Below are 12082 nucleotides of genomic sequence, written 5' to 3' on the forward strand. Positions count from 1 at the left end.
TGTGGCTATCCGTCATGTGTGTGTGTGTGTGAGTTGCTCAATGAGCGTGTCATTCAGTTGTTTGACTGGAAGGAGATACAGGGCCTCTGTAGTGTTGCAGAGTGCTTTCTACCAGAAGTAACCCGATAGGACCTGGAAGTGGAAGCTTTGTTTTATGTTTTTTCCTATTCTCTTAATGTGGAAATGAATGTAACTGCGCCTCCACTGTATCAGCTCATGTTAAGCCACTATCTTTCCCCGTCAGAGATGGTAACTCCTATTGGAGTTCGCCATAGTCTATCTGACTATTTCTACTGATAACTTGGCTGTTTCCCACTTACATTCAATAACACTTCCCAGTAAACATTTCTGAAGATGTAAGTTGAATTCTCTTTTTCAACAGATAACATGTATAGTTGATATTAGGTGTTGTGGCCAGTTCAGTACTGGATCTATTTCAACTCTATTTTCCCTCTACAAATCTGGACTATACACCATATCTTGTGCTTTCCTCAAGGCCATATCATAGGGTATTATTATTGAGTAATTTCATATCTTGAGTGGACAATGCATTACAACCTTTTTATACTTGACATTTTTTTCCACCCCACTCCCAGCCCCCCACTTTCATCTTCCCTCCAAAAATGGGAAGTGAGCATGCACAATTGACTTGTATTTTTCCAAATCTCTGAACCGAATCCTAACCCCAGTTGCTAGTTTGAGGCATGTGCGTACGCTGTTTTAGATTTTGTTGGTAATATTTTGCCAAAGGGATTGTGGTGGTTGGGGGTCAATCTCAAATAACCTGTTTAAATCAGATGTTTTTACACTCTCATTGAGGTTTAATTCCATCAATTTGAAATTCTGTACCTGGGCCCACAGTTGTTTGTGGAGGTAGAGCTTTGGGGGCTGCGGTATTGATAGTTTTATTTCCATCTCCCATGAGGGTGTACCACCAGCTGGTACCTGTGGTTCACTGACAACTTAGTGATTATCTATAGGGGGCAAGACAGTCTGGCCTTGTCCACTGTGCGTAATGTGCAGGGTTTGTCTGGTGTGTCGGGTATCGCTTAGCTGAAAAGATGTGCATTTATATAGCACCTTTTTATTTTCTTTGCAATGTCAGATTACTTAAGTGTAGCCTTTTTGGAACCGCAGCAATCACATTGTGAGTGGCATGCTCTCACAAAGAGTGGTTGACAAGAGCATCTGACATTTCAATGATGTTTGAGGGGCCAGGGTTATGCCCCTTGGAGAGGGTGGGTGTGGTGTGCATTTAGTGTCTAGTCTGCACTCCTCGAGTATTGAAATCATAGCTCAGCTTCAGTACTCCAGTCTTTAGAGTACGATTTAAACCCACAGCCCGGTGACTCAGGATAGTGTGCTCCCATCCAGCCTCGACTGAGTACTTGTTGTATTTGGGCTGTTTTTCCAGTCCTTGAATGTGATGGTGATTTGAATTGGAATTCAGTGAATGCTGCAGCGGAATTATGATCAATTACCTTCTTTATTTCAGGCACCGAGAATGCGATCAGCATGAGGGGGCGAAGTAGGGTGAATAAAATGGCTGACACTGAGCAGACAAGGTGAGTACCTCTTTGTGTTGTCTTTGCATTTTAGCACTAACTGCTGCGCTAGTTTGTTAATGCACCTCTCTCTCCTCCTCCTCCTGTGGCCCACGTGCTGTACCTTACCAGAACATCACCCGTGCTATAGAGGAGTTACTGCACATAGCCAATGAACTCAGTAATGGCAAGCCCAACTAATCCAGACTCCTATGCACTTAAAGGCTGTGATCTGGCATGCCCTCTGAGTAATGGTTTTAACAGATAATGTTCCCATCCGTTCACTTAAGTGGAAAGTGATTGATTGGCTTGACTTGTAGGAATTTCCTAAAAAGGTATCTCAGATGCTAGTCTCTGTTGACATCTCCTGTCTCCCCTGTATTCCTACTTTGGTGGGTTTGTCCTCTTTAAACCTCCCAAATTCTCAAACTTTGGAAAGGTCTTTTTCAGCCTAGAAGGTTCAATACCCATTCCAAACGGCCAGAGCTGTTAGATATCATTGACTTGAAATGGAAACAGTTTAAGGAAATGTGGACTTGTGGTTTAATGAGTCTGTCTCTCTGAGGGCCTTTAGCTCCTGCCAATATGATCCATAAAAGTGCGCAGTTCTGCTCTGTGTGCCTGTGACTCGTCTGCCCAGTTGAACGCACAGTCTCACTCGCTTGCGAGTCGCGTTATGTAGTGAATGATCTTCATTACAACCTGGATTTACTCTGCTCCCGTAAAACCCACTTTCTTCCCCGTATGAGCTTTTTGGGATGACCAAAAGTTGTTTTTCTTGGGGATGAGGCAAATTCTTATATTTGCCATTTTGTTGCTTGTTATTGTATTGGAAGTTGGTCCTCGAGAGCCTTCACATTCCTCTGTCTTAGGGCTGCGGAGACCAGGGAATTCTTAGGTTTTATCCTCCATCTCTGTTTCATTGCAATCCCACACTGCCCCCAGACCAGCTCCAACCTATCCAAATTTGCAATCAATGATAGATTCCAGGTTCCCACAGGTTATAGGTCAGTAGTTACGGTCAGTAGTTACCTGGTTTCTTCCCCCCCCCCCCCCCCCCCCCCCCCCCCACATTTGAATATCAATTGAAAATAATTCCTGAATTTGTGGATCGTTGGCTAATTCAGCTGCAGGTTCTTCCAAATTTAGTTTTGAGCTCTGGAGCAGAAACTGAGGTTGTAAACCTTTTTCTTCAGTACTGTTATTTTCCCCATTTTCATGATTTGGAAACAATCGCTCAATTCCCCAGGTGCCTCGACTTTAACTTCTGTACTGACATGGTGCTCCGCTGCGAGCAGATACAGTCTAGCCATTTCCTTCATTGCCCAGCTCCCAACTGACAGCTTTAAGGACCTGCAGCACTTGACACTTGTGAGGAGTGCTGAGTACACGGGAGACAGAACTGAGTGGTTTGTGTTGTGTAAATATTTCTGTTGTAGAACATTTCAAGGCTGCTTACTGGCAAGCTGCCAGTAGTCAGTGAGTTGAACTGCTTACAGGTGCACTTGCTGCAAGCGAGAAGGAGAGGAGGGGGGACCGAACTGTTGTGAATGTAGAAAATGGAGGATATAGCTGCCTAATGCCCTGTGCTCTGGTACATAATTCCACCCCCAGCTGCAAGGTCTTGGCCAGTATCTTCCTTTGCACACGATAGAACTGGCAGGGCAAGCTGCAGGTTGCGTTGGAGAGCCTTCCAGATTTTTTTATCGAATTGTGGGGGGAGAATGAGTTGTCCCAAACTGCTTTTTTTAGCCAGTGAAGTAGTTTTAATATGGGAAGCACGGCAAGCTCCCAGAAACACCGCCATGATTCTGACATGGTCGGTTTCTGTAATCTCAGTTGAGAGGACAGTATAGCTGCCGGTTGCTAGGTTCAACTAGTCTGCCCTTTCTTGGGTAAAGTGCTTCAGGTTCACCTGAGAGGGCAACTGGAGCCTCAAACCTCCTCTGAAAGTCGGTACCTCTGACAATGCAGCACCTCCTTGGCACTGGGGTGATGATGATGTGCTCATGTGTCTGGATTGGAAACTGGCAAGGAGGAGGCAAGATTGTGTCTCCCACAGTGAAACTAGGTTAGACATCCTTTTGGGTGGGAGAGACAGGGCAGGGACGATTAATATCAGGTCTTGGTGGCTTTGTTCAATCTCTTGTCATTCTTTTACACACACTAACCCTGAAGTCAAGAAGCACTGGCCATTGTCTTAGAGTCCTACAGCATGGAAACACACCCTTCAGTCCAACCAGTCCACGCTGAACCTAATCCCAAACTAGACCACCTCACCTGCCTGCACCTGGCCCATAATCCCTTCAAACTTTTTCTCTTCATGTCTTCATTGGCACCTTCAACCAGGGTGGTGCTGTCTGGTCATTGGGAGTGCGGTCTGAGGAAAAGCCGACTCATCAAGGTACGATTACAATGGAAGCCCCCTTGACATCACCGCCCATTAACGCCTGAAAGCACAAGTCCGAAGTAGAGCTGTCTTTGGCACGAATATATGGAGCGAGCCTTTGATTTTGTGAAAGCGGCACCAGTGAAGGAGCTGGAAGGAATTGATAACTGGGATTTTCTGATTTTGAAATTGCGAGTATTAGTTGTGAAGTGGTGAATGGCCAACTTAACAAGTCTGTTTCTCTGCTGTGGCGCCAGAAGTCACGGTCGGTCGGTCTGACTGACTGGCGAGGATTCTGAGCGTCCCTGCAAACGTCACCGTAGCAACCCAAGTCACGCTTATTATCCGTGCCTGGAGGCCGCTTATCCCAAAACTGATTGCAGCCAGCCGCTCTTCATCCTGTGTCCTTCACGTCCTGTAAGAAAATCCCTGGGTTTCTTTTAATCTGTTGTGCTAATGGACCTTTTAATAAAATCGGTTCAGGGTTAGAACAGAGCAAGTCAAGATGTTTTTTGTTTTGTAGAGAACGAATTGCTTGTTGTGAGGGGGAAGGTGTTATTGTGGCCAGTTGAGTTTTTCTAAAGAATGGTCTGGTGCCGTCAGACCTTTGACCAGTGCAGACGTGATGGCTGGAGTGGTCAACACCTGTTCTGTGAATGTTTGAGATGTCGAGTAGAGGCCTTCCAAGTTCTCCGTTACCTCTAATGTAAAATAATGACCTGAATGAGCTTGTCATGTTTTTCTGCTGATCTCCCATCGCCGTTAAGGGCACGTTGAGGGATCAACTCTCCCAACAGGAGGAGCTGGACCGGCCTAAAGGTTGATGGGAGCACCTGGATTGTTGGCACTGGTGGGATATGGTAGGTGGAAGACTGAAGAATGGATTAGAAACATGGACCACCACTAATTTGTAGTAACTGGCATTTAATTGGCCCAGGCCAACTTAGAAAAGGCTAGAGGAGTTTAGGAAGAAAAGTACAGTCCTGGCACCTCGGTTGTGAAAGGCTCGGCCTTATCCTGATGCTTTTTGTGTTTGAGGGAAGGATTGCTGATTGGATGTCGCTCCATTGTTCATGTACTATAGCAATGTAAATGAGATGCCCAGACACTGGAGAGGGTGCAGAGGAGAGTGGATGTTGCCCCATGTGGGGCAATTGACAATGAGCGGTAACAGCTTCAGGCTAAGGAGTGTCAGATTTTAAAACAGAGTTGAGGTGGAGTTACTTCTGAGCTGAATTTGTGGCATTCACTACCCCCCAGAGTGTGGTGTGTGCTGTATTCAAGGAGGAGATGGGCAAATGTTTTTGCTTTGTGGTGGGTCACAGAGAGCAGATAGGACAGTGGAGTTCAGGCTGAGGTGAGATCTGTCACAATTGTATTAGATATTGGATCAGGTTTGATTTGCCTACTTTTACTCCTAGTTCCTGTGTTTTGATGTCACATTTTATTCGCATGCGGCAGGAAAATGTAGGATTTACGGTCGAAGGATTTGCTTAAGGAAATCTTGGCTTGTCAGTGGTCCTTGAGGTTTGTAGTCAGAGCTGCTGAGGGGCAGGAGGCAGTGATTTTCCAGAGATACTGACCGCGTAGAAGTTAAGCAAAGTGGGATCTGTGTTCAAGTAGTGACCCCTGACAGAACTTTCAAAACAAAACCCTTTTCATGACCTCAGCAGACCGCGAATAGTAGAGTACTATTTGACGTCTTGTCATGTAATGTAGGAGCCACTGCAGCAACTTGACACACAATAAATGGGCGGGTCCTTTTTGGTTTTACTGTTGGTCGAGTCATTAATATTGAGCACTGGAATTTTGGTGTTCAGCTCCCTGGACTGAAACCGCTGACTCCAAAGTGTGAATGTTCCTAACAGCCCTGGCAACACTCCTTCCTGACCCTGACCCACGTTATAGCATTACCTTGATATCTTGCGTTTGATGTCCTTTTATGACCGTTTAGAGTCATCGCTTAATTTCATACCACCTCTCCTTTATTCTTCCTGCCAAAACACATCTGACCCAAACGTGACATGCAGCGAGCTTGTGGTGGGTCAGAAGATGGCCCATTAACCAATGGGAGTTTGGATTGTTTGTCCTATTTTTGTGGTTTCTGTGTCTCCCCTCTCTGTGGTGCACTGCTGTTCAGACTGGTGTCGATTTTTTGAGATGGGCTCAGCCAGTTTAAAAAACCCCATCAGTTGTGCACTCCTGCCCTCTTGAGATTGGGATGGGTACCAAACTCGACCAAATAACTTGCTTTGTCTTGCTGCTCTTGTACCTGGCAGTGCCCATAGAAGAGGAAATTTGGTGGTGTTGGAGAGCTATCCTGGTTGCTGTTGCTTGTCTTGGTGAAGAGCAGGTTGCTGTTTGTATTTCGGGTGCGAGGGAGGAACAAGGCAATATCTCCATACAAAGGCATAGGAAGGAATAGGCCAACTGGCCCCACTCTCCCATTCAATAAGATCACCGCTGATCGGATATTAATCTCAACTCTACATTCCTGCATATCCCTGATTTTTAATCTTTCTTCCAGCAGTGGGTGATTCAACAAAGTCTGTGTTTACAAGGCAAGCTACTTTACCCCACAGGTCAGAATCTGCCCAGTTAATTCTGGGGCTTGGTGGAAGTCTTTGGGGTGGGGGAGGAGGGGAGAAGGAAAATGGGGAAGCAGCCAAGTCCAGCTGCTTGAGGAAGTATTGTGTGGTATTTCCTTCTCCAGCCGAAGGAGAGGCTTGGCACGTTATCGCCCACCGAGCACGGGCTGTTAGTGCGCTGATGATAACCAGCAGATGAAGGAACAATGAAGGGGGGGTGGGAGTGGGGAGTTGTCATGGGAGCTGTTAATTCTAGCTTCTTAAACTGGAATATTCCCTGCTGGAGTTTTGTTGCCAAGGAAGTTTCTGTTCAATTATTTGGAAAGGTAGAGGGTGAGAGAAAGGTTAGCACCATGTAATACTGAGTGAAACTCAGGATGTTTACGGCTGCAGTGCAGTGCAATGGAATTTCCACAAGGAGTCCACTTATCTCCTTCAACAGATTGTAAATTCTGCCCTTTCCTCATGGAGAGAACATATTGGGTTATAATATTAGGGTGACACTATTGAGTCTAAGTCTACCTTTGGAGTGATCAGTTAAGACATTTGTAGGAAAGTATGATTGCTTGTGGGTAGAATATTTGTGCTTGACCACTGAAGAAGCTGTGTGACCATTGTACGCAAGTTACTAATTTGAATTTGGTGCACCTTTACCAGGTAGAGCCCTGATTGTTGTCTGCCTTGTCTTGTAGGTTAGCCGTGACTTTTATTTTGTGGGGTGGAAGGAAATGTTTGTGGGAAAAATCTTCAACCTCAATGCTTCAAAATGGCTGACCGACTGGAAGAAAGTGAGCCATCGTTTTGAATCTGAGGATTTTTGGCAGCCTTTGTTACCTTTTTAGAGTTTGTCACATTTTGGTTATTATAATGTGAGAGAGGAAAAACCCCATCATTGAGAAGGGAATACATTTATATGTGGAGTTCATTTTTAATGAGACATTCGACTGAGACTGAGGGGCTGGGGGGAGAGATTTGCTCTTTCCCTGAATCCCAGTTAGGATTAAAGATTGGATTTAAAAAGTTTGGGGCAGGGGTTTCTCAGCTTCTGTGTGAGGAGACCAGCATCAGGATCAGGAGAAATGCACCCAATTCACCGGGAGGGAGTAAAGTTAGCTGAAAATGCATTTTTTGAAATGATCACCCAAGCGCTTGTCCCCAGTCGGGCTCTCCTGATGTTTTGCCCACTTGGTTTGAAGTGGTGAGGGTGCGTAAGAGTTAGAGAGCTGTTGGATCTGGGAAAGGAGATAGTGTTTGGGTAGGGAGGGAGGGGTCTCCCAATCGCTAAGTGGTTTGCTGTGATTGAACTGGCCTGTGTGAAGCCGGTGAGTGGGGACATTTCTGCAAAAAGTTGTTGGGCTGTGTTTAATCAGAGCGAGCACTGCTGAATGACCTTGTGGCTAATGTGCTGTTATCTATTCTGTCTGCTTTCCTGGAGCAGCACAGTTGGTTCCTTCTGTTCAGGGCCACCTTCAGGGCTGATTGGTAGATAGGGTCTTCACTTGCTTTCCTGGAGTATGCACGGTTCCCCCTGCGCACCCCCCCCCATCCAGAGTCTAAACATGTGGGAGACTGCATGTCTTTTTTTTCAAAAATAAAAAAGTTCATGTAAACCTCTTTGTTCTAATGAATGCCCCCACCAGTAATGTTCATATTTATCATAAAGCACAGGAGGCCTTTGGCCACCCAATGAAATTGAGCAGATTACACACTGACCGTGCAGAGGTGAGGAGCTTACTATGTCAGGAATTGAAGAGATAATGCCTCATTTCCAAGGGAATGATTCCATTTGCAAACTCTGGGCCTTCAAATGGGAACGAATGGGAATCTTTCTATTGTTGCCTATTTGAGGATAGCAGCTTTGTCTTATTCCTACCTCCAAGCTTGGTGTGGTGGGGTAGGCTATCTGTGAAATGCTGAAAATTCCAATGTATGCTGTTTTCAATACACCCATCTCTCCTGCTCCTTCTTGTAGGGCTCATTGGACGGGACCTTTTCTCTTGGTAGCTAATGGACCATTAGAAAGTTTGAGTTGGTTGCAGTGCTATAATGCTTAGAGTGACTGGCCTTAGCATCAAAGGCAGCATTTGACCCAGGAGAGCATCAGGATCCCAGGTAAAATTGAAGTCACTGGGAATCAGAGGGGAACTGGGTTTGGTGGAAACCCCAGTGGTTGGAGTGGTATTTGTCACGAAGGAAGATGGTTACGGTTGTTAGAGGCTGATTACGTCAACTTGTGTGCATCAAGGCCTGGATACCACAACATTAATCCTCCAGATATATAAAATTAGCACCAATTGAGTGCTGGATATCACTATCAAGGGAATATTAAAATATTTCCTCTTGACATGCAGTGTCGTCATTATCGTAGTCCCCCATTATCAGCATTCAGTCGGGGCTACCTTTACTAAATTTTAACTGAAACACTGGTAAGTTCCTCACCTCCACCTGAGGTTAGTGCTGTGACTATAAGAGCAAATCAGTGGTTGGAAATTCCACAGCAAGTAACTTGCCTCCCGACTTCCTGATGAAGGGCTTTTGCCCGAAACGTCGATTTTGCCTGTCCTCGGATGCTGCCTGAATTGCTGTGCTCTTCCAGCACCACTAATCCCTAAAGCCTGTTCACCACCTGCAAAGCATCAGGAGTATAATGGATACTGCTCCAATGACACACGTGAGGCTTGACACCATCCAGGACAAAGTAGACCGAAGGTTGATCACCCCCATCCACCACTCTAAACATTTACTTGCTCCTCCATCAGTACACCTTGCTAGTTGTTTGTACTGTCTAAAAGATGGGCTGCAGTAGCTCACTGGGGATTCTTCGGCATCACCCAAGTCACATTACCCTCCTGATTTGGATTGATATCCTGAATGTCCTCTTTTTACACTTAGAAATGCCAAAGTAATAGTGTTTCAGTTTCCCCAATAAGGTACGGGGGCTCAGTGGTTATCGTTGGCTGTCTCAGCGCCAGGGACCCGCATTTGATTCCAGCCTTGGTTCCGGTTTGTCTGTGTGGAGTTTGCACATTCTCCCTGTGTCTGCGTGGGTTTCCTCCGGGTGCTCCGGTTTCTTCCCACAATCCAGGAAATGGCTATGGCCCGAAACGTCGATGCTTCTGCTCCTCGGATGCTGCCTGACCTGCTGTGCTTTTCCAGCAACAGACGTTCGACTCTGCTCTCCAGCATCTGCAGACTTCGCTTTCTCCATGCTAATATTGCCCATAGTGCCCAAGGAGTGCAGGCTAGGTGGATTAGCTTTGGAAAATGCAGGATTACAGGGATAAGGTAGAGAGTGTGGGTCTGGGTGAGCTGCTGTTTGGAGGGTCAGTATGGACTTGATGGGCCGAATGACCTGCTTCCACACTATAGGGATTCTACAGTTCTGAGATTAATGACGAACGCGAAAGGCTTAGGGGTGGGCAGAGTTGGACCTAATCTTAGGGGATGAAACTGGCCAGGTAGGAGATGTGGCAGTGGGAGGATTTCCGGAATAGTGACCAGAAATCAGGAAGATATAAGGTAAATGAGGATAACGAAGGACTGGAAATAAAATTTTTAAATTGGGGAAAGGCTGGTTTTAATAAGACTGGATCTGGCCAAAATGGACTGGGAGGAGATACTCGCAGGAAAAGCCACATCAGTGAAGTGAGTATCATTCTCAAAGGTAATAGTGAGTGTGTATGGCCAGTGTGTTCCCATAAACATGCTCCTATTCGTGGGCTGTAAGTTCGAATGTTGCAATAATTGAAATGAAAATTGATATCCTAATTGTTAATCATGATTTGGTTTAACTTGTCTAAACTGACCCTATTGATCAACTAACTTATTCCACTGTTATTGGTAGATTTAATATCAGCCACAGCACCTTGTGAACTTTGTCTTTCTGTTGTCCTGGGGATCTTTTGCATCTAATCTGGTTTAACGTCTTATCTGAATCATCTAGTACTGCAGTGAAGTATCCCCCAAGCAGATTATGTGCTCATGACTTAGTCATACAGCATGGAAACAGGACCAACTCGTCCACGCTGATCAGACTTCCCAATCTGATCTAGTCCCATTTGCTTGCATTTAGTCCATATCCCTCCAAACCCTTCCTATTCATATACCCATCCAGATGCCTGTTAAATGTTGCAATTGTACCAGCCTCCACCACTTCCTCTGGCAGCTCATTCCATACCCGTACCATCCTCTGTCTGAAAAAGTTAATCCTCCGGTCCCTTTTTAAATCCTTTTCCCCTCTCTCACTTTTTTAAACCTCTAGTTTTGGATTCTTCCCCACCCTGGGGAAAAGACCATAGCTGGTTCCCCTCATGATTTTCGAAACCTCTATTAGGTCACCCCTCTGCCTCTGCTCCAGGGCAAACGGCCCCAACCCATTCAGCCTCTTCCTATAGCTCAAATCCTCCAACCCTGGCAACATCCTTGTAAATCTTCTTTGCACCCTTTTTTAAGTTTCACAACGTCCTCCCTGAGGTGAGAAGTTTATTCCCTGGGTCAAACCAGCTATGGTTGACGGTGAGTAGAAGTTGCCAAGATTCTGTCTCAACTTATTAAAACTCTACAACTCTTCAGACCAATCTTGCAGAAAGAGCTTCATTCAGATCATGTTTAAATCCAGGAGCTCATTTTTTTTTTAATGTCTTGCATGGTTCGTACTGACAAACCTAATAAATGGTTCGAGATTGATCTAAGAGTCGAGGTAACAGCACTTGGAACCGTTCCTTCCACACCTTCAGTCTGACAGAATTACAGCAAGCTGTCACTATGCGCCTGTAGTATAACAGTAGAATGAGGGTACCCTGCCTATGCGCAGGAATCTTGTGGCTGCAGCTCAGAACTTTCTAGATTAGAGATGCAGATCCCAGGCGCACATGTTTACTCCATCAGTTGGGGTATTAAACGAGGAGGTTCAAAGAATCCCTACACTGCAGTGGCCGGTCAATCAGCCTATCAGATCCACGTCAAGCCTCTGAGGAATGTCGCTCCCAGACCACCCCCTCCCTTATGTCTGTTACCCTGAATTTCCCATGGCTAACCTACCAAGGTGCACATCCCTGAATACTGTGGGTAATATAGCATGGCCAATCCACCTAACCTGCACATCCTTGGACTGTGGGAGGAAACCCACGCAGACACTGGGAGAATGTGCAAACTCCACACAGGCAGTCACCAAAGACTGGAATCAAACCCAGGTCCCTGGCGCTGTGAGGCAGCAGTGCTAACCACTGTGTCACCCGAGGTTGCTGTGGATAAATCACCCTGTCCTGTTGTTGAGGGTAAATCTTTCAAACATGCCTCCTCCTGTTCAAATATTCCATCGCTTGGCTGCTTTCATATGATGCTTTGCAACCGTACATTTTGACACACTGGGAGATGTTTTATTGTGCTGCTGGCTTTGCTTGTTCTCTTAGCTGACCAGGCCCTTCTGCCGGTGTCCCTGAGTTTGATGGCGCAAGGCAAGTTGGAAAGAGTAAGGGTTTGAGCATTGCAATTGCTGAGTGGTGTTACTTTCACCATCCAAAGGGAAAATGTGTGTTCGTGTTGTACAGCCACTGTGCTGA

At 45.8% G+C, this 12082-nt stretch overlaps 1 long non-coding RNA gene across 3 annotated transcripts in view; it reads left to right on the forward strand.

Moving 5' to 3' along the window:
- Positions 1 to 12082, forward strand: part of LOC122555738 (uncharacterized) — a 65187-nt gene that overhangs the window by 7577 nt on the left and 45528 nt on the right. For all 3 annotated transcript variants that reach the window (XR_015759230.1, XR_015759229.1, XR_006313350.2), the window contains exon 2: positions 1496 to 1565. This is a non-coding gene — a long non-coding RNA (uncharacterized LOC122555738). The remainder of the gene's footprint in view (positions 1 to 1495; positions 1566 to 12082) is intronic.

The sequence above is a fragment of the Chiloscyllium plagiosum genome, unplaced genomic scaffold (assembly GCF_037043375.1).
Source record: "Chiloscyllium plagiosum isolate Xiang-an unplaced genomic scaffold, Cpla_swu_hap1 HiC_scaffold_13, whole genome shotgun sequence".
In the NCBI taxonomy this organism is placed as follows: Eukaryota; Metazoa; Chordata; class Chondrichthyes; order Orectolobiformes; family Hemiscylliidae; genus Chiloscyllium; species Chiloscyllium plagiosum.